Source organism: Abramis brama (assembly GCF_963993115.1).
Source record: "Abramis brama genome assembly, chromosome: 7".
In the NCBI taxonomy this organism is placed as follows: domain Eukaryota; kingdom Metazoa; phylum Chordata; class Actinopteri; order Cypriniformes; family Leuciscidae; genus Abramis; species Abramis brama.
This window is the reverse complement of record NC_139969.1, coordinates 26515208-26538884: the sequence shown is the minus strand read 5'-3', so window position 1 is coordinate 26538884 and position 23677 is coordinate 26515208. Positions and strand designations below refer to the sequence as shown.

Below are 23677 nucleotides of genomic sequence, written 5' to 3'. Positions count from 1 at the left end.
TTAATGACGGCTGCTATGACAAGGTACATCCAGAATCCAGAAAATCCTTTTCAGGCACAATGCTTTAATTATATTTTATTTTAGCAGGTCACAATGATCGGCTGCATCTGAAATTCATCCAATGATTCAGCAAATCAACAAATTAGTGCCTGTGATCCAATCACAAGTGTGATGTTATCAGTTCATCTTAATGCCAGTCAAAATATAGAGCACAAATTTTCTCCAGCAAGCCGTTAGCCTCAGGAGTCGTTCTGTCTTTATGAACAAAACCAGAACTGACAGAATATTAAACTAATTACATGAACTGAACGTACAGTAGTACCAGAAGATTGCGCAGGGTCAAGAAAATGATGTTGTCCCTGGTCAAATTACTTCAGACTTCTGATGCAATTGCACGAAACTTGCTCTTGAGCTTTTCCAGATCATTTGATATTGCTGAGATGCTTCATGTGCACTTTGAAATTCTTAACTTATGCTCTTTTGTTTGTTTGTTTTTAATACATAAAACTCTGGATGGTTGAAACCCTCACCCGCAGTGTTCGCGTATGGTCATGTATGTAGGCTCCATTCTTAAAATAGGCTAACTCCTGACGGACAGAATTGCTGTGTAGAAGGACCTGGGAAAGGGCAACAAAACCGGCGTAACAAATAATGCATAATGTTTATAGCATATAACAAGAGTGGTATTGTTCTGCTGGAGCCCCACTGCATGAGTGATGTTAAGGGAACAGTTCACTCAAAAATTAAGTCTATCATCATTTATTCACCCTCATGTTGTTGTAAACCTGCAGGACTTCCTTTCTTCCACAACAGGAGCTGTAAGGCACAATGTCTTGACTGACACACAGAAAATATGCAGTGAAAGTGAATAGAATGCCATTCTGCCAAACATCACCCTCTGTTTTACATTTATGAGTAAATGACAGGATTTTAATGTTTGACTGATCAGCGTTTTGAGGCGCGTGAGCTTTACTTCTCATGTAAATCTCACTGACACATTTTTTTAAAGTCCCACCAAAAATATATCCAAAACAGGTCAAATAATACTTTCTAACAGAGCGGTGTGGATATAAGAGTTGGTTTGAACTGCACTGTAAAATATTATGATTTGGAAACGTAAAATAAAACTCATTGCGTTGTAGCGATGTTTGATTATAATGCCATTGGAAATACTGACCTCAGCAGACATCGACTTTAAAGGCAGCATACGGCTACGTTTTGGGTAAAAAAACTGAAGAAAAAAAAAATATATATATATGTTTGTATAATGAATGTGCGTTTCAAAATATGCACGGATCACTCACAGACGGAGGCATCTTTTTAAAAATTTACTAAATCTCCATGTACGTGTTTGGAATTAATTTCTTTACGCCTTTTTCATAATCACACCCGATTGAACCATTTCAAATATTATATGCATACCAAAATAAAATAAAATAAAAACATTGACACGATTGCACAACATTAATATATGGCATATTTTACATAAGAAAAAGCATCTTTGGAGAAGTGAGCTCGCTAATAGAAGAATGTCCCGCGACACTTGCTCTGTACGTTAACGCATTTTACCAGAGAATATGCGCTGTGCATTATAGATTACCTGTGGTCAAGAGTTCAGCTACATCATTGTCTGGTTCGTTTACATGACAGAACTACATTGCGCCCTGCACTTGATCCTCATCAAACGCTTCTTAACAAGAAATTGGGACCACGAGGCACTAAAATGAGAGTTACAGCGACAAAATATGGTCAGTCATTACTTATAACTTGCTGTGCTAGGAGATGAACTCATTTGCACTTGCCCTTTGAGAAAACCACCCTAAATTAAAGATATGCAAGTTTTTTAATCGGTCGGTTAGCTAGTGCACTAGCTTAGCCGACGTCAACTCACCCGTTAGTTTCTCTCTGAGAATTACTAGAATTTCGCGAGCACTCCAAACCTCGTGGCTGAGAAGCTTCTCTTTAATGCAAACAATAATCACCTTAAAAGTACCGCTTTACGCAAAACAAGTGTCGTGAACAAGACCGAGTGAACAGAGAAACGCTTTGAACTCACCGTCTCTCCGTTCCGCCGCGGTTTGCATTTCTTTCCGTGCACGGCAACCGCTCGTTTCACCCGGTTCAGTTGGCCACGTACAAATCCACTTTTAAATCGGCTGGAAAATTCTTTGATTTCACAGAGTAACGACTCTTCCTCTACTAATGTGCCACGCGGCCGTTATAATCCCGTTATTGAGACTGGATTGGTTGCTATAACTACGGTAGAGTGTAAAAGCTTCTATTGTTGTGAATCCAGAGTTTGTGTCTCACGGACTTGTGCTCCAGAGCGGTCGGAGACACTGCTGCTGCTCTGCCGTCCCCTCTATCACGCTGTCGCTGTCTCTCTCTCTCTCTCTCTGCCTGCTTTACAGGTTGCTCGTGCGCATTTTCGGAAACATTCGTGACCATTCGGCCGCTCGCGAGTCGGTTAGATTAGTCTCCGTTTAGATTAGTGTGGTTGCTGCTTTATGAGAACAGAGGTATTTAGTGGGGTTTAACCTAAATAGAATACATTAATCAAAGAATATATGTAATAATTTTAATATATTATATTACACAACAATATCCATCAGCCCAGCCCAGACCTTTTACACAAAAACTCTTTATAAATAACAACAGTCAGTTTATTGAAGTTGACCGTGGCCAAATTATGAATCGCATATTAAAACATAATTAATTGAATGTTACATTATTTAACTTAAAAGTAACAACTAAAACAATAAAGCATAATTAAAAAATATAGATTTAAATTAATTCGTCTTGAGACGAAAGTTAATTGCTATCGTCTTCTTCCCCATTTGTGATGTCCGTGTAAACCGGGTTCTTGAATAAAAAATCTTGTTGTTTTTTTAACCTATAGAGCGGGATTTGATAGCGCTTCATCAGAGGAAAGGGCTGTGTTCAAAACCGCCTCCATACCCTCTTTCACTATTCTTTACATTACTCCACTAATATAGTTCACTTTAGGGACTGAATGAAACAGAGTGAGTGAATTTGGACGGTTTTGCATAGTTTGTGCTTGCTGTTTAATAATCATTTGAAACATAGCATACTGGCAGCTCCAGTAGTAATGAAAAGATTTATCTTGAACTCTGTCATGGAAAATAACATGTATAAACCTAAACTAAACAATTTAATCATTAATTTAAAGGAATGTATACTTGTATGATATTACGCTGTAGCCACATTGGACCAGCGGTTTGGAAAATGGATGGATGGATGATTCACCTGTGGGCGTCATCTTCTGGTGAGAACCAGGAATAAATTTGGCACAACCGCCACAGTGCATTATGGGTATTCTCTAGTCGTTGAGTGTACATCGGTTGTACACTCGTTATTGCGGTGCATTGTGGGATTGAATGAGTGCACTCGATAACATCCACTATGCTTTTCGGACACCGAATGGTTACAAATGGCTGTCCCCTAAAACAGTGACGTATTTAAGGGTATAGGGGTGATTTCGGACACAGCCGAGATGTCACTGCAAGACAGAGGGCAAGTTATTTTGATTAAATATTATGAGAGCACGTGAATAAAAAAAAAAAAAAATAAAAAAAAAAGGATGTCCATTGATAAATCATTTATAATAAAAACTATAAATACTGCAATATTCCATAAAAAAAAATAATAAGAATTGTCAATTCTGATTTCATGGTGTCTTTAATTATTTAATGAATCCCTGTATAATAACTATTTAATATATTCTATAAAATATATATAAAATAGAATATATAAAATAGTTATTATACAGGGATTCTCGCCACCTCCATAGTGTGGATTTTAAGGGATATATATATAGGAAGAATATATATATATATATATATCCCTTAAAATCCACACTATGGAGGTGGCGAGAATAATTTTCCATTACATTAAAAGAAAGATTACTTCCCATTACTTGATATAAAGAAACATATCATGTGCAACTGGATGCATTTAACCTTATTTTTGGCCAGATTTTACTCTCAGATATTAATCTGTTCTCAGTTCTCAGTTGCCGAGTTCCAAATTCTGAAGTAGGAGAAAGTAAATAATGGATTTGACATTAGTCTGACACATTTCTGAAAGGAATCCATTACACGTTCTTTTAATTCAAGGCAGAGTAATTTCAGCGGGTTTTATAGTAGGCCTATCCATTTGTTGAAAAAATGGGTTGCAAAAATATGACCAGTAAAATATATAATGTAGCTTGCAGAAAATGGAAGGAAACTCTTATTTTTCGTCCGCTGAATTTAGTGGATCAACATGAAAAATGCATACAATTCTTGAGGAAAATACAGCCAAGGTCAAGTCTCAAGCAGGGGCTTCTACAGTGTGTGTCCTGTGCAGGCAGCATATATTACAATGGTGGCATCATCATACATATCTGTGCGTAAATGTCTGCCAGATTTATCATATAGCATAATGGTTTTAAAATAACAAAGCCGCATTTGCGTTTCAGCACTCCGGTCCGGCTATGGGTGTGTTTTGGTGACCTCTCAGAAATTCCCCTGCAGTAGCTGAACCAGTATAAGCTGGCTATGAAATGGAAAGCACAATCCTCTTGAGAGGTAAGGGCTGCCACACCTCGGGATTAAGATGTACTGTTGGTGATTTTGAAATGTGAAATATTAATCAATTCCATCTAGTGGGATTTGCTCCCCTGAGAAAGCCGTCGGTAGGATGGAGGATCCCTTTATCTAATAGTTTGGGACATTTTAAGAATAAAAACTGTGTTAGTATAACCATGACAGTATACACACAGTTGCTGTTTTTAGACTTTCTGCTGCAAATGTTCTTCCTAGCTATGAATTTGAAGGCCGTCACTGGGTGCCAATTCAGAGTAATCATTTATTTTTTGGCAGCAACCTGCTGACATTTCTCACTTGTTACATGACTACTTTTTTGTGAAGTGAGAAGCAAGAGACCACCGATTGATGACTGCCATTAAAATAACAAATATGTAGAAAATACCCTACCCTGAACAACGGTCATTTAACATCATTATAGTTATACAAAACATATTTGACAGCAGAATGCTGTGATTGACCAATCAGAATCAAGTATTCCAGAGAGTGCTAGAATAATATTGTAGTATTGTCTGTAGTTTGTTGATGGTGGCTAATTTAAAGCAACATGAGAGGAAGAACATATCAAGAACCAAGTGAATAATATTCTTTTACATAGAATTAAACATTTAAATCTACATTTCTATAATAATAATAAATGGCATTTTCTAGTTGAAGAGAAAATGTAATGCAAGAGCTATGGAGAGCTAGAGAACATTACAGGAGAGGAGTGGTGGGCTAGAAAAAGTTGAAGAAAATAGATATATATAGATATGACTTTGATGGTGTGTTATTGAAAAAAGAAATCAAAGCTAGAATGTCCCAGCAGTGAAGATGTCAGAAGAAGAGTGTAAGATGTGGCTGAGGTGGAAAGTCAGTCAGCTTCTCTGCTCAATTGAGAGATGACAATGGAGTGAGGATCATCTTTAACTGGCTGATTTTAAGAGAATGAAATTGAATCAAATTAAATGCAAGGTATGTATTACTTATTAATATGGAACAAGTATACTGTATATATAATGATGTTATATATACTGTATATATGTTATATACACTTTGGCAATCCAATATGGCGGATGGCAGCAAGAACGCACAGAGTGCTGCGAGTAAATCTCAAAATCAGTGATTTACACAGCTACTGATGGCCAAGTCATAGTGGAGGATGAATTTTTAAACTTTCTTATTATCAAGATGAAAACCTTGAATCAGGATGATATCATTTTATTGGCTGTGAATCACTTTGGGTCGGAATGGATTGAGAAAGTTCTCTTTGATCTCTGTCCTATTCCACTCAACGCTATGTAGCACATAAGGGACCGCAAAAGGACGTGAACAACGTCAAGAGTTGTCTGAAACTACTTAACGAGGTCGGTGAAAACATCCCTCGTTTTGTGTCACATAATTTAGATGAACTACCACCGGTGACTTTTAATAGTCTTTATATTTCCTGTCTGCTTGGGAAAATTGAGCGTTTAAGCATGGATATTTCTGCAATGAAGCGAGCCATGTCTGTACAAACTACTATCTGTGAAGATCTTCGGGTGGTTATGGCGGATATAAATCAACGAATGTGTGTGATTGAACAACCTGGATTTGGCAGAGGGAATGCGTATATTCCCCATGTAAACGAGGAGGTGCAGAGCAAGGGGCCAGAGGCTCATGCGTCCCCGGCTTGCGAGCAACCTGATGTGGATGGAGCGAGTTCGGCTGCCTCCAGGATCGGAAAGGAGGCACTAAGTTGAAACTTTGAGGGTGCTACGGTGTGGATGCTTGGAGCTTCAGCCCTGGTTGCTGGAATTGCAGAAGGAACACCAGATGTGGAACCGAGAAGTAACTTGGTAATGTAAATGAGCCGAGTGGTGAAGGAGGGTCGCCGTCAGAAATATGTGAGTGAGAACGTTGATGTGCGGCCTAAACCCCGTGCAAACCAACCCAAAGGGAAGAAGCCTGGTGGTATTGTTGGAACATGTGCTAGGGGGAATATACAAGCTGTGAAGACGAAGTTGGTGAGCGTTTTTGCCACAAAATTTGATATTTAGACTCAGACACACTGGCTAATTATTTGAAGGCTAAACTCCAACGTGATTTGTCAAAAGATGGATACTACTCTGAACCGATATAGTTCCTTTAAAGTAACTGTTGAATATGATAAGGTGGGCGATATGTATGAGCTACAGAATTTGTGAATATGATTTATGAACCTTAGAGTAGTATCATATTCACGTGGGCTGCACTTGGGACGCAGTGTTGGTGACAAAGTGCAACACATTGTTATTGACAAGCCTCTGAGTATGCGGACATTGTATGTGTACAAGAGACTTTTTTATCAAAACAAGATCTAGACAATTTTTATTTTTTTAATGAGGATTTTTATGGTGTGGGAGAATCTACATCAGATTTAAGTATGGGAACAGTATGTGGCAGAATACCAGGGGGTGTGGCCATTTTTTGCCATAAGAAGTATGATCCACTGATAAGTGTGATTAGATTGGAGGTGGATTGGTGTATAGCAATTAAAGTGGAACATAATAAGAGTGCACTGTAAAGACTTATTGTTGGTTTAACTTAAAAAAAGTAAGTTACCTGGTTGCCTTAAAATTATGAGTTCATTGAATTTTAATTTAAAAAAAATTAAAAAGGTTTAATAAATAGAAACACAAAATATTATGTTATCTGAACCACATTAATTATCTAAGTTGATCTGACAAAAGATTATTATTATTAAATCATGAAAATAATTTTTATTTTAAAAAAAGTTTTATCGTTTTGAATGTGTATACTCCTTATGAATTCTGTCAAAATGAAGATGAATATAATCAATACGCTTGCTTTTTTTAAGTTATTTTATTAAGGAAAGTGTATATACATCTATATTTATAATAGTGGACATGAATGCCGATATATCTGTTGATAACTCTTTGTTTGGTCAACATTTAATTAGGTTCGGCCAAAATAGTAAGTTGGTTTTATCTAGCCAAAAAATTGTTACCAATAGATAGTTATACATACATCAGTGAAGCATAGAATACAACTTCTTGGACGGATCACTGTATATGCACAGCTGATGCACATGATTGTCTAGGGGAACTTGAGATATTGTATGACCAGAGGGTTGTTCCATAAAACAAGATTAGAATGCAAGCCCGGCTTATTTTGGTTAGTCAGACTTATTGTCGGTGGATTCTGTTTCATAAAGCAAACTTAAAATAGTTCAAACTCAGTTACCCTGGCAACTTATGCTGGGAAACTAGCCTGGTCCAGGGCAGGCTAACTGTCAGGCTAAGCCTCAGCTGTTACACAGATCCTCTAACACTGACCGACAAGAACACAATGATATTACCACTGACACTCTCTAATACCATTATTGGACTTTATTAACCACTATTAGTCCAAAAATAAATACACAGTATACAGAAAATCAACTTAAATAAGGCTACAATGATAAATTAGACAATATAGACATATATATAGACATACATATATATATATATATATATATATATATATATGTACTGTATTTATAGATATAGATATAGATAGATAAATACAATATATATACTACAGCTGAATGTTTTGTGCCCAAGATTTAATTAGATTGTTTTAAAGATTTATGAATACATTTCTCTCTGGTTTTGTTTGCCAGCTGTAGTACATGTTTATGATTATTAGAAGAACATTAGAACACAATCTAAAAAAAGCTTTTTAAAGCAGAAGTTAAAATCACAAAATTAAAAATAAATAATTACAAAAGCACAGTATAAATTTTAACTGGTAAGATGAATCTGAGCTTAGTAATTGACAGTATATTAGCCTACATTTGATTTACCCCATTACAAAAGTCCCTTTACAGTTATTGCTATCATAAAAATACACTTGTAGGTTTAAAATTCTAAATAAGGGACATCTAATGTCCAACTAACAAATATTTTAGCATATATATATATATATATATATATATTATGTACTTTATTATGTCTTTCAATTCAAACACATTTAACACAATTATACAAATTGACAGTTCCTTTAAAGACATCATATTTTCCCCCAATAAATATTCCTTATTTTTCCTTATACTTTTTTTTCTTTTGCAATAATACCCACCAACACATACATATGATTTAAGGGGGAAAAGACAAAAAACAATAAATAAATATTAATAAAAATGTGACATTCACATATTTATATCAAACTCTTATAATGACACATAATTCCTAATAGTTATTCAAGTAATATTATTTAAATATCAAATATTAAATATTAAATAAGTAAATAAATAAAATAACAAATAACTAGAAATAAAAGGGAGGGTTATATAAAAATGTAGTTAATGTATTGTAGGCTAATATATATTCCTTTATTTTATGGAATATTCTTTGATTTTAGAGTTGCAAAATGTATACATTTGCTCTTAATTTCATGTTATCCTCTCCATAATCTACTTTAGAAACTAAATCTAACCACTCATTTAAAACTGGGGATTCTTGCTTTCTCCAAAAAATTATTGCATTAAAAGCTGTAATTCTCAGCATTCTAAATAAGTACGCATCATCTTTAAGTAGCATAGGTCCTATACCCAAAACTATATTTTGTATCTTTATATATTTAGTTTCTTAAAAAAAATCTTCCCTGAATTAGGCTACTTCTGTTCAATTTTTTTTAATTAGAAGTATAAAATATATGAGTGTAATGAGCTAGAAGTTCATTGCAACTTATCCAACATCCTAAAGATAAATTATTATAATTAGAATATATATCGCATATTAATGCGCAAAATGTATATTTTAGTCAGAATTATTGCGCTCCTATTTGGCGCGCATGCGCGTAGCAGCGCTCGTTCAATATGAAGATTAGCAGTAAAATGGATACATTTGCACGACTTTCTAACATTTACAGATGGAGAATATAACTGTAAAATGTAAGTTTTGCACTGAGAAAAAAAAAAAAAAAACGTCACAAACGCATAAAACAGCACAAAATATACGCTGTTTGATGGTGGATCGATCCACGATCGACCTCTAGGGCTGCTTCAGAAACGCGTGCACACGCAATTATCTGGACTAGATAAACCTGGATCAAATTAGTGAGATTGCGTGAACTTCAATTACCTTTTATGGAACCACTTTAGCCCCAACTTATTTGTTAGGCTCATTCAAGTCCGGTTTTGGAGTTTAATCCCCGCTTTTCTAAGCGTCTTTTATGGAACAACCCTCAGGCCACAACAGACAATATACCTGTCTCTATGATGTTAAATGTTGAAAGTTTACCCGAGATAAGCAATTATGATAATTATGAGCATAGTGGAAAATTAGAGTGGGCAAGCCTTCCTGAAAATGAACTTTGGCAATATAAACTATCAACAGAGAAGAGTTTAAGTAATATAGGTGTATCAACTGAGACTATTATGTGTGATAATGTTAATTGTAAGAATCCAAAACATATTAATGATTTGCATCTGATGTATGATGAAATGTGTTGTTTAAATAATGCCAGTAGACCCTTTTCAAAAAGTAGTTAAAAATGATAATTTTAGGGCTGGAAGGAATGAATGTGTGTCTGAACTGCATTTGGAGGCTAGAGATGCTTTTAAAAACTGGGTTTTAACAGGGAAAGCTGAATGAATTTGAGAAAAAGAAACCTGCAAATGCTAAGTTTAAATATGCTGTATGGGTTATTAAAAGAAATGAGGCAACCATGAGAGCAAACTCAAAGGCCAAGAAATTTCAGCAAAATAATGTGTATGAATTTTGGAAAGAAGTTAAGATTGTTAATAATAATAAAGTACCGTTGCCAACTAGTATTGATGGGGTTGAGAATATCGTTAAATCATGGAGAAAATATTATGGGGATATTTTTAATTTTGTGGAGAGACACAAATTCAAAGCTAGTCATGTTCCAGTTGATGATGGTATGATTATTAATTCTGCTGAGGTCAGTCACGCTATTGAAAAATTGGCATTAAATAAGGCATGTGGCCCTGATCTGATAGCAGCAGAACATCTGAAGTATGCTAGCCAAAATTTCTTAGTGTTACTCTATGTTAACAGTCTTATTAGTTCCAGTAAAATTTTGAGTATAGAAAATTATAGGCCAATTGCCTTAGCAAGCATAATTTCAAAAGTATTTGAGCATATCCTTATGGATAGGCTCAAAGAATATTTGAAGACTTCAGATGCAAAAGCCTTTAAGTGCCATCTGAAATTTTCTTCTAAAGTGAGCATTTTGTTCAAGCTCGTATGTTTAAGTTAAGGTCATTTTCATTGCCATTAAAGTGAAATAACTGAACATAAACATACAATCTTGATAAAAATTATCATTCTAGAAGAAAATTTCATGGGTTCCCCCATATTTTATTAGAATTTTACATTATTGGTATATACACCAATCCATACAAGTCAGGTGGGGTAGGAAGGTATCGGCACCCTTTAATATGACAAATGGGGTTCGGCAAGGTGGAATATTGTCACCTCTTTTTAATCTGTATATGTATGATCTTTCTATTGAGTTAAATAAATGTAAGACCGGATGTTTGTTAGGTGATAGTCTTATTAACTATATCTGATAATCTAGTTATTCTGTCCCCTTATAGTGCTGGACTACAAAAGTTGTATGTTCAAGCTATGGTATGTATGATATTACATTTAATCATGGGCGTCGGAAGAAAAAAAAAAAGTGGGTGGGTCCTCCCCCAGAAAAATGTTACTGGAGTAAATACCATTTCATGTAGGCTATTCTGGTGCCTTTTAATTAAAACAAGTAAACTAAACTCCACTTCACGTCGGGCGGTTCTTTGCCTCCAAGTCGTGCATTAAATGCACAGCTATCCGTGGATTATCCCGCTAATACCATGGTCATCTGCCAGCAATGACAATTTAAAGCTGTTATTGATGTTTGCAACGCAATATTTGACTGGAAAGGTACAACGGGCGGTTACTTTCGTCAGTTGCGGCTCGTTGAGAAATATAATGTAGCGATTCAGCGGAGTTTAATTTATTAGGGAATTCCCTAATAATTGGATTTGACTGACAGCACTATGAAAAGACAAATGCGCTGAATCAGAGATGGTAAAAGTAAGTGGGTCCAATATCATTGGTCTTAAAAAGTGGGTGGGTCTTGTCCCACCCATATACAATGGTTCCGACGCCCATGCATTTAATACTAAAAAGAGTATGATTATGATTGTTAAAACTAAAGAGGACATTAAGCAAAACTTTCCCTCTTTTTATTTAGGTGACCAAGTGTTAAATGTGGTAAATGAAATAAAATACTTGGGTCACATTATTAGAAATGATCTAAATGGTGATGATGATGATGTGCAGCGCCAGAGCTGTAAGTTATATGGACAGGCAAATATGCTGGCTCGAAAATTGTGCACAGGTGATTAAAATAGCACTTTTCAGAGCTTACTGTACATAATTTTATATGGCACATCTATTGTGCAGATATAGTAAAGCTAAAATGAGAAAGCTTCAGGTGAGCAGGTGGAGCTCCAACTCCCAAGGTGGACAAGTGCAAGCCACATGTTTGTTTTAGTGATGTTCCTACATTGCATGCTGTCTTAAGGAATTATATGTATAATTGTATGTGTCGATTGGGTGACTCGAGAAATACAATCATAATGGTCTTAAATTATCCTATATTAAGTGATACAAGGTATTCTTCCTGGTTCTGGAAGCACTGGAACTCAAGTTTGAATGTTCTTAAATGTTGGTGTATGTAAATCTTTTCTTTCTGTTTCTTTTACTTTGTGATATGGGACCTAGGGTCTGGAATAAAGAATTAATTAAAAATGAGAAACAGTTTTTCATGAATGTAATTTGGCACAATTATCCTTGCTAAGTTGCCTTACTCGACTCTTTTATTTGACAGCCTTGGCACAACCTCCTTCAGTATCATCATCGGGGTCTGTTTAAGTAACTTCATCCGTTCTGTTCATGTTATCACTGTCAGACTTTCCTCCACATATAGGGTTGCAGGAGTAATTTCTTCTCCAGAAAGCCTTGAGGGAATCTGCTTTTTCATTTTCTTTCGTGGGAGCCATCAGCAAATGGATATTAGATGGTTAATTTTTAATTCCGCATTCGTGAAGTCATGTTTTTGATGGGTGGAGAGAACACTAATGGGGCCAGATTGGGTATCATTGCGGATATCTGGGAAAGACCCCTGGGACGGTTCTGTGGGTCTTGGCTGAGCTCCATTAACGTCTTGAAAAAGAGAAGGTACTTGGAGACACGCTGTCCAGCTATTGACCCTCATTGGCAAAACGAAAGCCCATGTTAGCGGTTTATTGAGTGGACACTGTGTGTGGTTCATTAGAGAGGGAAGAATTAGGTGAAAATCTTCATTGTGAATGATTGAGATCATGAAAGCTTATCCAAAGTGTACAGAACAACTTTTAGCCCCAGAGCCACAAATAACATTAGGCATCTAACACCAAACCTCAATGCATACTTGACCAGAACAGCAAAGAGAAGTGCTATAGATTATGCACCGTGGGTTTGCTTTCTTTGAGTAGCTAAAATGATTTCCTGGCTTTCTGTGGCAATGAGTGTGATGATTGTTTTTATTGACTCAGATGTTCCATTAAGGGAGATTTAGCAGTTGCAAAGAGAAGCTGACAGCAGCTCTGTTGTTGTGATGTTCTGGTGCTGGACCTTTTGCCAGGGTCATTAGCGAGCCTTTATTACAGCTCCACACTAACTGTCCTACCACACGCACAATTACAAACACACAACTCATTGCAGAATGGAAATGAATTCAGTTTTCACACTGACAGATTAAATGAGTAACAAACAACTTTGGACTGCAACAAAGTTGCAACAGAAAATGAAAGGAAATGGGCTCCAAACCCAATTGACTACCATTCTATGGACAAAAAAATGCCTTTTTTCTAAATATCTTCCACAGAAAAAAGAAAGTCATACAGGTTTGGAACGACATTATGGTGAGTACAGTAAATAATGACAGAATTTTCATATTCGAGTGAATTATCCCTTTTAATGGGTCCTATTATGCTTTTTTACATTTTCAACTTTATGCGTTTTCTTTTAATGTTGCTGTTTAAGGATAAAAAAGGTCTGCAAAGTTACAAAGCCTACTCCAAAGGGACTTATTCTCTATATCAGTAAGCACTGTTTCTAAACTCCCTGAAACAGCTCGATTGTAGTCTTGAGTTTTCTTCCGGGAATAAATATGAAAAGGGGGCGAGACCTGGTTGAGTTGCATTAGAAGTGTATTAAAACTCGTGGTTATGTTAAAGGGATAGTCCACCCAAAAATGAAACTTAACCCATGATTTACTCACCCTCAAGTCATCCCAGGTGTATATGACATTCTTCTTTCAGACGAACACAATCAGAGTTATATAAAAAAAAAACGTCCTGCCTCTTCCAAGCTTTATAATGTTCTGTTTTGAAGTCCATCAAAGTGCATCTATCCATCATAAAAGGATACTGGATAGATCACGCATACTATGCAAGTCGACTTGCACCACAAGAGTAACCCGTGACGCATGCATGACGTAGGATGTAGGAGTATCGTAGGTTTAGACGCCTCTCTGGGTTCTAGGGCTGGGGAACAAACTCAAGTTCCTCCGACATTTCTCTTTAAAAATTGTCGTTTTAGACTTCTAATTTGTTCTATCCTCTGCACTTTGTTCTATCCTCTGCACTTCTGCATTCGTCATTATGTTGTGCATCAGGTCAAGGGTTAGTCTTCCACCGTAAATCGATGTGTACGGCTGTCTGCCAGAAGCTAGTTATTTTAGCCGATAAAGTTTTAAATATGGATTTTTTCTTACACAAACACATCACTTCACTTCAGAAGGCCTTTATTAACCCCCCGGAACTGTGTGGAGCACTTTTATCATGGATGGATGCACTTTGATGGACTTCAAAACAGAAACGGCCATTCACTGCCATTATAAAGCTTGGAAGAGCCAGGACATGTTTTAATATAACTCAGATTGTATCTGTTTTAAAGAAGAGTGTCATATATAGCTTGAGGGTGAGTAAATCATGGGGTAATTTTCATTTTTGGGTGAACTAACCATTTCCGAAACGCACTTGAAGCGGTTGACCAATCACAACATACTGGTCCAGTCGACCAATCAGAGCACAATGCACTTTTCAGAAAGAGGAGTCTTCATGGAGGCGGGAACTAAACAGAGTGTTACTGATAGACTGGGAAGAGAGGTGCTGCAATAATGTAAAATAATATTCAATTATTCAATTTTTATTTAATCAAAGTGTTTTTTTTTTTTTTTACATTCAAGCATGAAAATCTATTCTAGTAGACCCTAAAAACAAAATCAAAACTTTGAAAAAGGGCATAATATATGACTCACAACCTAATGTGTTTTTTTTTTTTTCTTCAGTTAAGCAGATTTTACTGGTTGGTATTACAATCATAATTCAAATAATTTATTGTCTTAAAGGCACAAAATGCAGAACAGGCTTAGTGCAAAGTAATAAAATGTGAAGTAAAGTGGTCAGATCTGTAATTTTCAGCACACAATGAAATGCAGTTGAGGCCAGTGCCATTCCTGATATGGCCAGCAGACAATAATTGGTTCTTGTTTGTGAAATTTAACTTTGCTTGCAACCCTCAGATACACATAAAGTGAAAATTGATTTTGCCAAATCAAGTTAAGGATTATTATTGGTTGTGGTTTATACTGCTGCATCAGGAATACAAGGATGACCAGTGTTTGAGGGCAGTGTTTTCTCACTACTGTTTCTTACATTCTTTGAGTTTGTGTTTAAATGCCTTTCAAACTTTTGTGATATATTGTTAAAAATATAGTATTATTAAAAATGTTGCTGTTAATGTCACTGTTACATAACGTGGTGCTTAGAAATACTCACCATGAGAAATAACTTTAGAAGGAAGACTTTAATCATCAAAGACTTGGGAACAAGGAAAACCACAGGTGAAAACCACAACCAAACATTAACAAGAACCAACAATGAGGGAAGACAAGGTGAGTATTCTTATAGTGCTGTTGATGGGAGTGATCGCTGACAGATGCGGGTGATTTTGAATGATGTGCAGGTGGGAGCCAAGGAGGGTGATGGGAGATGTAGTGCAGAGGATGTGACAAGACTGGTAACCGTGACAGTCACAGAGGTAACGTTATATAGATAAATCTACCTTAGAACATGTGCCAACTTCATAGTAATGTACTTAATTTTAATGGCTCTAAAGATTTTATGTGGTGTAACCATCACCATTTTATTTTTGCATATTACCTTTCCAAATAAGTAAGTATAGGCCATGACTTTAGAAAAGTTGTGAAATTACTTAGCTTTTTGGTAATGTAAACCTAATGAGAAATGTGTATTTTCTCAGATACATATAAGATAGTTATTCATAATTTTTACGTGGTGTCTGTGAAAATGCTGGCAGGGCAAATACAATATATATATATATATATATATATATATATATATATATATATATATATATATATATATATATATATATATATTTTTTTTTTTTTTTTTATATATATATATATTTTTTTTATATATATATATATATATATATATATATTTTTTTTTTTTTTTTTTTTTTTTGAGGCCTGACATATCAGAGAAAAAGTATAGAGATTTAAAAGCAGTCACAGACACAAGCACTAATCAGCTTCCACCTGTCCATGATATTCGTTGGCTCACTAGGGGCTTACGGAGCTTGTCCAGCTTTCACCCGAATGAGTATATGATTAGTATCCCTTTCAGATCTCCATCCCATGTCCCTCGCCCTCTCTCCACAGATCATTACAGTAATAGGGCAGGCTCTATTACCCCAGCACGGTCTAAGGCAGGTCCCCGAGAGGTGGGACCTGTACGATGGCTTTAATTTCACGCTTTGCTAATGTCCTTCATCTCCCCGTGTCCTGCTCCATGCCCTCTGCGAGTAAAGCTAGGATCACATCCTGTGCACAGTTGCTGATTTGACCATGCCTTGGGGAAACTCCCCCTCGCTCTCACATAACAAGGAGATAGATAAGTCGGACACACACAAGTTCTCACGTGGGAATGTGAGTTTTATTCAATCACACAAAATGAAAATTCATTTCAAATCTCATTCCAAAGGATGAGAACTCCGGCTTGAGTTGATACAACAGTTACTGTTTGTATCACATGTATACAAGTGCTGAGAAAGCCTCCGGAGCTGAAATTCAGATATGGTAATGGGCTTTTCGTTTCTGACAACCGCTGTAAGCGGTAGACCAATCGCAACAGACTGAGCCATCTGACCAATCAGAGCAGAGTAGGCTTTCAAAAAGGAGGGGTTTAGAGAGACACTGTGAGAAAAGAGATGATGCTGCAGTGGATATTATGAGAACATTAATGCATGTAAAACTATTTTAGTAGACCTCCAAAACAAAATTTGGAATCTTTAAAATAGCATAATAGGGGCAATCTGAACATAACATTTCAGGAAACTTGTAAAAACGTTTCAATCACCTGGGGTGTCTTGCCTTAAATGTTTTGGTGCTGGAAAGAAAATTGCACATCAGTGATGTTACTATCTCACACCCAGACCAGCCTTCACAACCGTCTAGAGCAAACACTATATGTGAAACAATGTGTGCTCTTCTCTGCAGTCAAAGCAGCGGCCACGTTGCTCTGACCTTTCTGTGTAACCATGGTTTCTGGAAGAACAAAGAATCCTTGATGGAAAAATCTTAACACTCCATCTTGCTCTCCATTTGAGACGCAAATGTCTTATTTCTCTTTTGGCTTCTTTCTCTCCTCCTTGCCAAACTGTTTAGGGACTATTGTAACATTTCAGGCCTCCAGACCAAATATGTGAGGAAAAAATGTAGAACAAAAGGCTGGGAAATGGAATGGAGGCCCTCTGACAAGACAAGAAAAGGAGTCTTCGTGGTGTGCTGGGGGTCTTGTTTCCCAGACAAGTAAACGGGTAACCAAATCTCTTTGTGGGTGAAGTCAGGGGGTCTCTAGTGTGACTGCATTGATCTGCAATCTGCAAGACAGAAAGAAGAGAACAGAAGCCTGGCCCGACACACATGGGAGACTTATCACAGGCCTGCAGATGGTCCATTTCCAAATCAACCAGTCGATGCCTTACACACTTCGATTTTTCCCATTTCACAGGAACACAAATGTTAATGTTGGAGTTGCCAGTAATTATCACAATGCCAGACTTTGATAGATGTGCTTAAATGCCAGTGCTGTGGATAATGTAAAAAGTAACCGTAAAGATCACACTTAAATTACTTTTTCAAGTGCTTTGTATTTACGTGACTTAATCATGTATGTTGGTGCTACACTAATGCAATTAAAAAAACAAACATTATTTTTGGTTAAACAGTTACATAAATGGAAAAAAAGTCAAGCTACCAAATTAAGAAGTATCCCCAACATGATTCATTTCCTAAACTGTTTTTATCTAGCTACGTAGTTATATTATGCCTAAAACCCTATGATAGATAACTAGCAATTCACCATACTAAATGCAAAATAGCCATTGCTCATAGATTAACACAACTAATAAGATACTATTCATGTAACTGACCTCAACCTCAGTGTTCCTGTTGCTCAAAAAATAGAGCATGGCACTATAAACACCAAGATAATGTGTTCGATTTTCAAGATATGAAAAAATGTGTACCTGTGTAATGTAACATGCTATAGATAAAAGTGTCTACCCAAGTAAAAGCTCCACTCTTCACCACAAGTCACTCCAACATTACATAACTGAATATGAAAAACTACCAAGGCTCATCTTTCTCAAAACCATTAATAGATTTCTGTCATGATAACTCTCAGGAGATTGGTATGGTAATAGAGATTGGCATGGTATGAATTAACCCCGTAGCAGATCTAGAGGGGAGAGTACTGAAAACGCGCTGCAGACTGTTAACAGTAAACAATCCAAGTATTTGAACGTTTGAGCAGCAAGCTCATTGGCCGCTGATGCAACAGCAACCAATCAGCTGTGATGTAGATAACGACATGATTGCTAACAATAAGTTAAAGACCTATCAGCCTACACAATTTAGAGTTTCATGCCAGAACTATGTAATTCTGAAATCAACACCTAAACAATCAATTTTGTGAATATTTGCTAGATGTCTGTTCTGTAAATAAAATTGTGTTTGTATATAGTCCTGGCTGTGTAAATTGGAGAAAAAAAACTGATCCATGGAGCACCAAAACACTCTTGTAGCCAATCAGCAGCAACCAGAAGCATATACACTCATGATGGGGGAGGAGAGAGAGTGAGAAAGCGGGACATTTGTAAAAAGACTGTAGAAAGAGAGATGGCTAAAAAACAGTACCAAAAAGGTCAGAGGAATATAATTGGAAGAAGAATAAGCTTTCCAGCGCTGGAGAGACGAGGTTCCTTTTTTTCTGTCAATCGTCAAATACGATTGACAATTAGCATACAGTTAGTTAGGATTGGCGGTATGGTTCTGTTCTGGGCAAGAACTACATGCGCATCCATGCAGCCTAGCATGGATAAGAGCAGGGAGAGCATTAATAACCCCTCTTAGGGTAAACAGAACAGAACCAACATGAATGTATTGCAGATATCATTAATTCAAGATTTTAAAGTAACAATTAGAGAATTTATTCTGATTCAAAGAGCACCCAGAAGGCCAAATCCTGACTGATGAGGGAAGAGCTGGGGATGGAGGAGGGTAATTATTAGCTCCTGAGAAATGTGATAGCTGTTGATAATACTGAAGGAGCTTATATACACTGAGAAAAACAATAAGTAGAATTTACTCAATTTTAATAAGGCAAGTTTTTGCACGAATTTTTTTCAAGTAAATTTCACATTGATGGAAATTAAGTAAATCTACTTAACTAAGCCGAGTAAAATTCACAAAGTGAATAAGTACATATAACTTGGCCTGTTAAATTATATTGAGTAATTTTTACTTACAAATATGATATAATTAATATAATTAAGTAAAACCACTTGATATTTTAAATACATTTTACTTGTTTTATGCAGTGCTGGTAATTATTTTAAATTAAATTAAATGTTACTCTTATAATGTGACAAAATAATACTGTGACAATGTGCAGTTAAGAGTAATTTATTAAGAAATAAGCATATACAGAAACCTATAATGACAATAATAACAATTCAGTGTGTTCGGTCTCTCTCTTTGTCCCTCTCAACCGGTTTACAGCAACAGAGGCACAAAGGGCTGAATGCATTTGAGAAATATCCTGAAATTAAGAAAAGAGAGAGAGAAAAAAACAATAATCAGTAAACAGCAAATACTTTTAAATTAAAAGTTAATTAATTTGCATTCACATTATTCATTTCATTTAAACCAAATCATTAAAAACATCCTGCATGACCTTACTCTCATAGTCAATTTACACACATTAATGCTAACATGTGACACACAGCAGATATCAAGGCTACGAATTAGGCATTTGGGAGTACGAATTATTGTCATTTACAACGTGGGCACGATTTAGTAAAAGCACCATTTAATAGATAGTATGCACGATTTAGCAAATGAATGAGGAAATGAATTATATTGTGCACGATGAGGGAACGAGAACCTTCTCACTTAGGCCTATTGTTAATTTGTGGCCAATATTTGTCATCTATAAAGAAAATTGCACACAAAATAACAAATATTAAACAAAAAGATCATGATTTAAGTGACATATTCATGGTTTTTAGGCGTAATTACTGATAAATCGTGTAAAACGTAAAGTTTAAAACAAAAATATGGCTAACGTCTAAACTAACTCGTCATTATATTAACCCTCTTTGAGTCGGCAAAAGTGCCCGCGCGTTTTGCTCGATTTTTTTTCACATAGCAGCAAATTAGACTTATACTCCGTCATTTTTGGTCATAAAGATTACAGACTTAAGAAATATGAAAAAATAAACTTTTAAATGTCTACTTTTTCCACTTTCAATCGAAATAAAACATTGGGCTTTTGTAAAATAAACAGGGTGCTTTCCTCTGCCTCTCTCTGAACTTTTTTCTGGAGCACGTCTCTAAACTTAAGAACACTAAACTTTTCAAATGTATAGCATGAAGTGATGACAAGACAATCGTTGAATTAATCAAAAAATCATTATAAATCTGTAATATAATGCAGTTTTTTACTGTTGCTTACCTGTCGAGAGCCGTTGGAGTGGAGATTCGAAATCCCTCAATCATCGCGTGTGTTCTTCTTTCTGCGCATGCGCAGATTCCTTTCTTCAAGGACTAAATTTTACTTGATTTTTTAAAATTTGCTTCAAGTACTTAATTAATGTATGTAAATATGCCAGAGAGTCAGAAGTCAATTTCACTTGTCTGTTGGATGTCTAATATTTACAAGTAAAAAATGAGTATATAATTAGGATTTACTTAATATACTAAAGTTTTCATTTTTACAAAATTATTCTTAGCAAAAGATACATGATTTTTTCTGTTTTATTTACTTTGACATAAAATCATTTTTTACAGTGTATGAATACAGTGATAGGCGTCGTATTCCTATAGGTAGACGAGGATCAGCTGAGAGTCAGCTGATGCGAGCTTGACTAACGGGCCTGCCAGAACTGATACGTGATTTCTGCTCGATACGGGAGTAACATTGGTTTTTATATTTCAAAGAACCAATTTATGCTGTTGTTGTTATTGAATCACAGCCGATTCATGATTATTTGCACTAGTTGTTAGTGGCTGCCTGTGTTGCACAGTGTGTTTGCTATTTTAGGGGGTGGAGCAATGAAGGGAGGGGTGAGTTTGTTTGGGTGTCAATTTCAAATATCAACAGTGTTTCTCAGAAATTACTTACTGCATCTTGAAGCTTGATTTGAACATTTATTGAAACTATATCCTCTGCCAATTTTCTCGACACAAGTGGATGAAGCAAAGTTGCATTTTACAGGCTCTTGCTGCATTAACTCATATAAAGTAATATTAAGTAAATAAATTGCAAATAAATAAATAAACACTATATACTGTTGAAAAGTTTGGGTTAAGTTTTAAAGAAATTAACACTTTTATTTGGATGCATTAATTGAAAAGTGACTGTAAAGACCTTTAAATTGTTATTAAAAATTATATTTCAAATAATTGTTCTATTCTTTAAAGAATCATGAAAAAAGTATCACAGTTTCCACAATACAAATTAAGTAGCACAACTGTTTTCAGCATGGATAATAATAATAATAATAATAATAATAATTGTTTCTTGAGCAGCAAATCAGCATATTAGAATAATTTCTGAAGGATCTTGAGACTGTGATGCTGAAATTTCAGCTTTGACATCACAGGAATAAATTACATTTTAAAATAGAAAATAGTTATTTTAAAATTGTTACGATATGTCACAATATTACTGTTTTAGTGTATTTGTTTGATCAAATAAATGGATTCATGTTGAGCATAAGAGAGTTCCTTCAAAAACATTAAAAATCTTTCCAACCTCAAACTTTTGAATGGTAGAATATGTGTGTGTTCATTGTGTTCATTGTCATAGTACAAAATGTAGGAGCGATGTTGGTTTACACAGCTGAATGGAATGGAAGATCATAACTTCTCCCTTTCAGGATAGGTTGTGGTTTTATGTAAATATGTGGTGTGCCAAAACAAGATGGTTATAAATTCTAGACCAATAACCAAAATTATGCATGCAGTCCTACAGATTTCAGCTTAATTATGATAAATGAATGATTAGATTGTGATTAAATGTGACCACTTAAATGGGCAATTCTTCAATGTGTCACATTAACCCATGAAACCAAATAATGTTTGCCATGATAAATGTGAAGTTTTCAATCCAACTGTCCTCTTGTGGTATGTTTATGGGAGAATTAATGAACCTTGGAATAAATCTCAAGGCTGTTCGAATTTCTCAGCCAACAATGATCCAGTTATTAATGAATGTTTGATTAACACCGAGTTAAGCAAATACCTTTAATTATCACGTCTATGTAAAATGTGTGCCGTATCAACCTTCCGTACAAAATCACAGTTTAAGTCAACTCTTTCTGAATTTCTCCTGTTTTACAACATTTAGTCTTGACAAATGTTGTGACACATGTCAACAAAGGATGGAGCCTGGCTATTGTTTGAGATCCCAGCATGCTTCTGGTTGCTTAGGAACCAGCAATAATGACCCGTTTTGCCCCTGCACCCTAAGTTTTTGAAATCCTCTCTATCCTACTTTTGAAAATTGGTGCACACATTCTTCTCATGACACTTCGTTTTGATTCACTGCAGGATTTTCAATGATAAAATATTTTTGTAGATAAAGTCAAATCAGTTTCACTCCATAAATAGTAATACATACTGGAATGTCATATCAACACTTTCCCCACCAGATTGCGTCCATCAACACCCCTAAAGCTTGCTCAATCCTGTTTACCTTTTTATGGGTCCACATTTCATTCAGCAATGATATGCAATTTTGATTTATATGCTGTTTAATGTATTATGATCGCATTAGCTCACATGTGCTTAAGCAATGCTCCTATCGCTTGTTTACTTCTTTGCCTGTGTTTTGTTCATCAGGAGATTCTGTAATCTTTCAGAAGGTGTGTAATAGTGTTATACCGTATAACAGCCCGTTCTCATCCCAAGGCGTCATATACTGACGCTTTTGAAATTTCTTCAATATCCGACGCACAGGGCACCCTTAGGCGTCAATATGAGACGCAGATAAATATCTAGGAGGCGCCTCCTAGCGGTCTAACCCTAAACCTACCCCAGACCTAAACCTACCCATAACCGGCGTCTCATATTGACGCTAAAGGGTGCCCTTTGCGTCGGATATTGAAGAAATTTCAAAAGCGTCAGTATATGACGCCCTAGGATGAGAATGCGTTGCGTATAACAGTGAAAACATGTACTGTTGGAAAATTCCGTCATTGGCGGGGAAAGAGTAAACAGAAAAGTGTACAGTATGTAAGCATGATTATAACTTACGCAATGTTCACATTCTACATAGAAAAGTGTGTGACAGGACAATGAAACTCTGGCAAGGTGACCCTTTCGCTGATTTATGGGCTGTGGTTGCCAAGCCCCCACAGGAAGAGATTTGTCATCAGTGTCCCACCAGTGTAGGGTTACCGGCTTCAAGTCATCTA

At 35.9% G+C, this 23677-nt stretch overlaps 1 protein-coding gene and 1 long non-coding RNA gene across 8 annotated transcripts in view; both read right to left on the bottom strand.

The window, feature by feature from the left end:
• The window catches only part of ptprfb (protein tyrosine phosphatase receptor type Fb), a 196713-nt gene extending 194291 nt beyond the window's left edge, over positions 1-2422 (bottom strand). For all 7 annotated transcript variants that reach the window (XM_084121072.1, XM_084121077.1, XM_084121073.1 and 4 more), the window contains exon 1: positions 2057-2422. The gene's annotated coding sequence lies outside the window, so the exon portion shown is untranslated. The remainder of the gene's footprint in view (positions 1-2056) is intronic.
• Positions 2423-19645: 17223 nt separating this feature from the next.
• On the bottom strand, positions 19646-21038 carry LOC311087613. The gene is made up of 2 exons (XR_014607320.1): positions 20713-21038; positions 19646-19797 (listed from the first exon to the last, which is right to left on the bottom strand). It is a non-coding gene; the product is annotated as an uncharacterized lncRNA (long non-coding RNA).
• Between the last annotated feature and the right edge of the window lie 2639 nt (positions 21039-23677).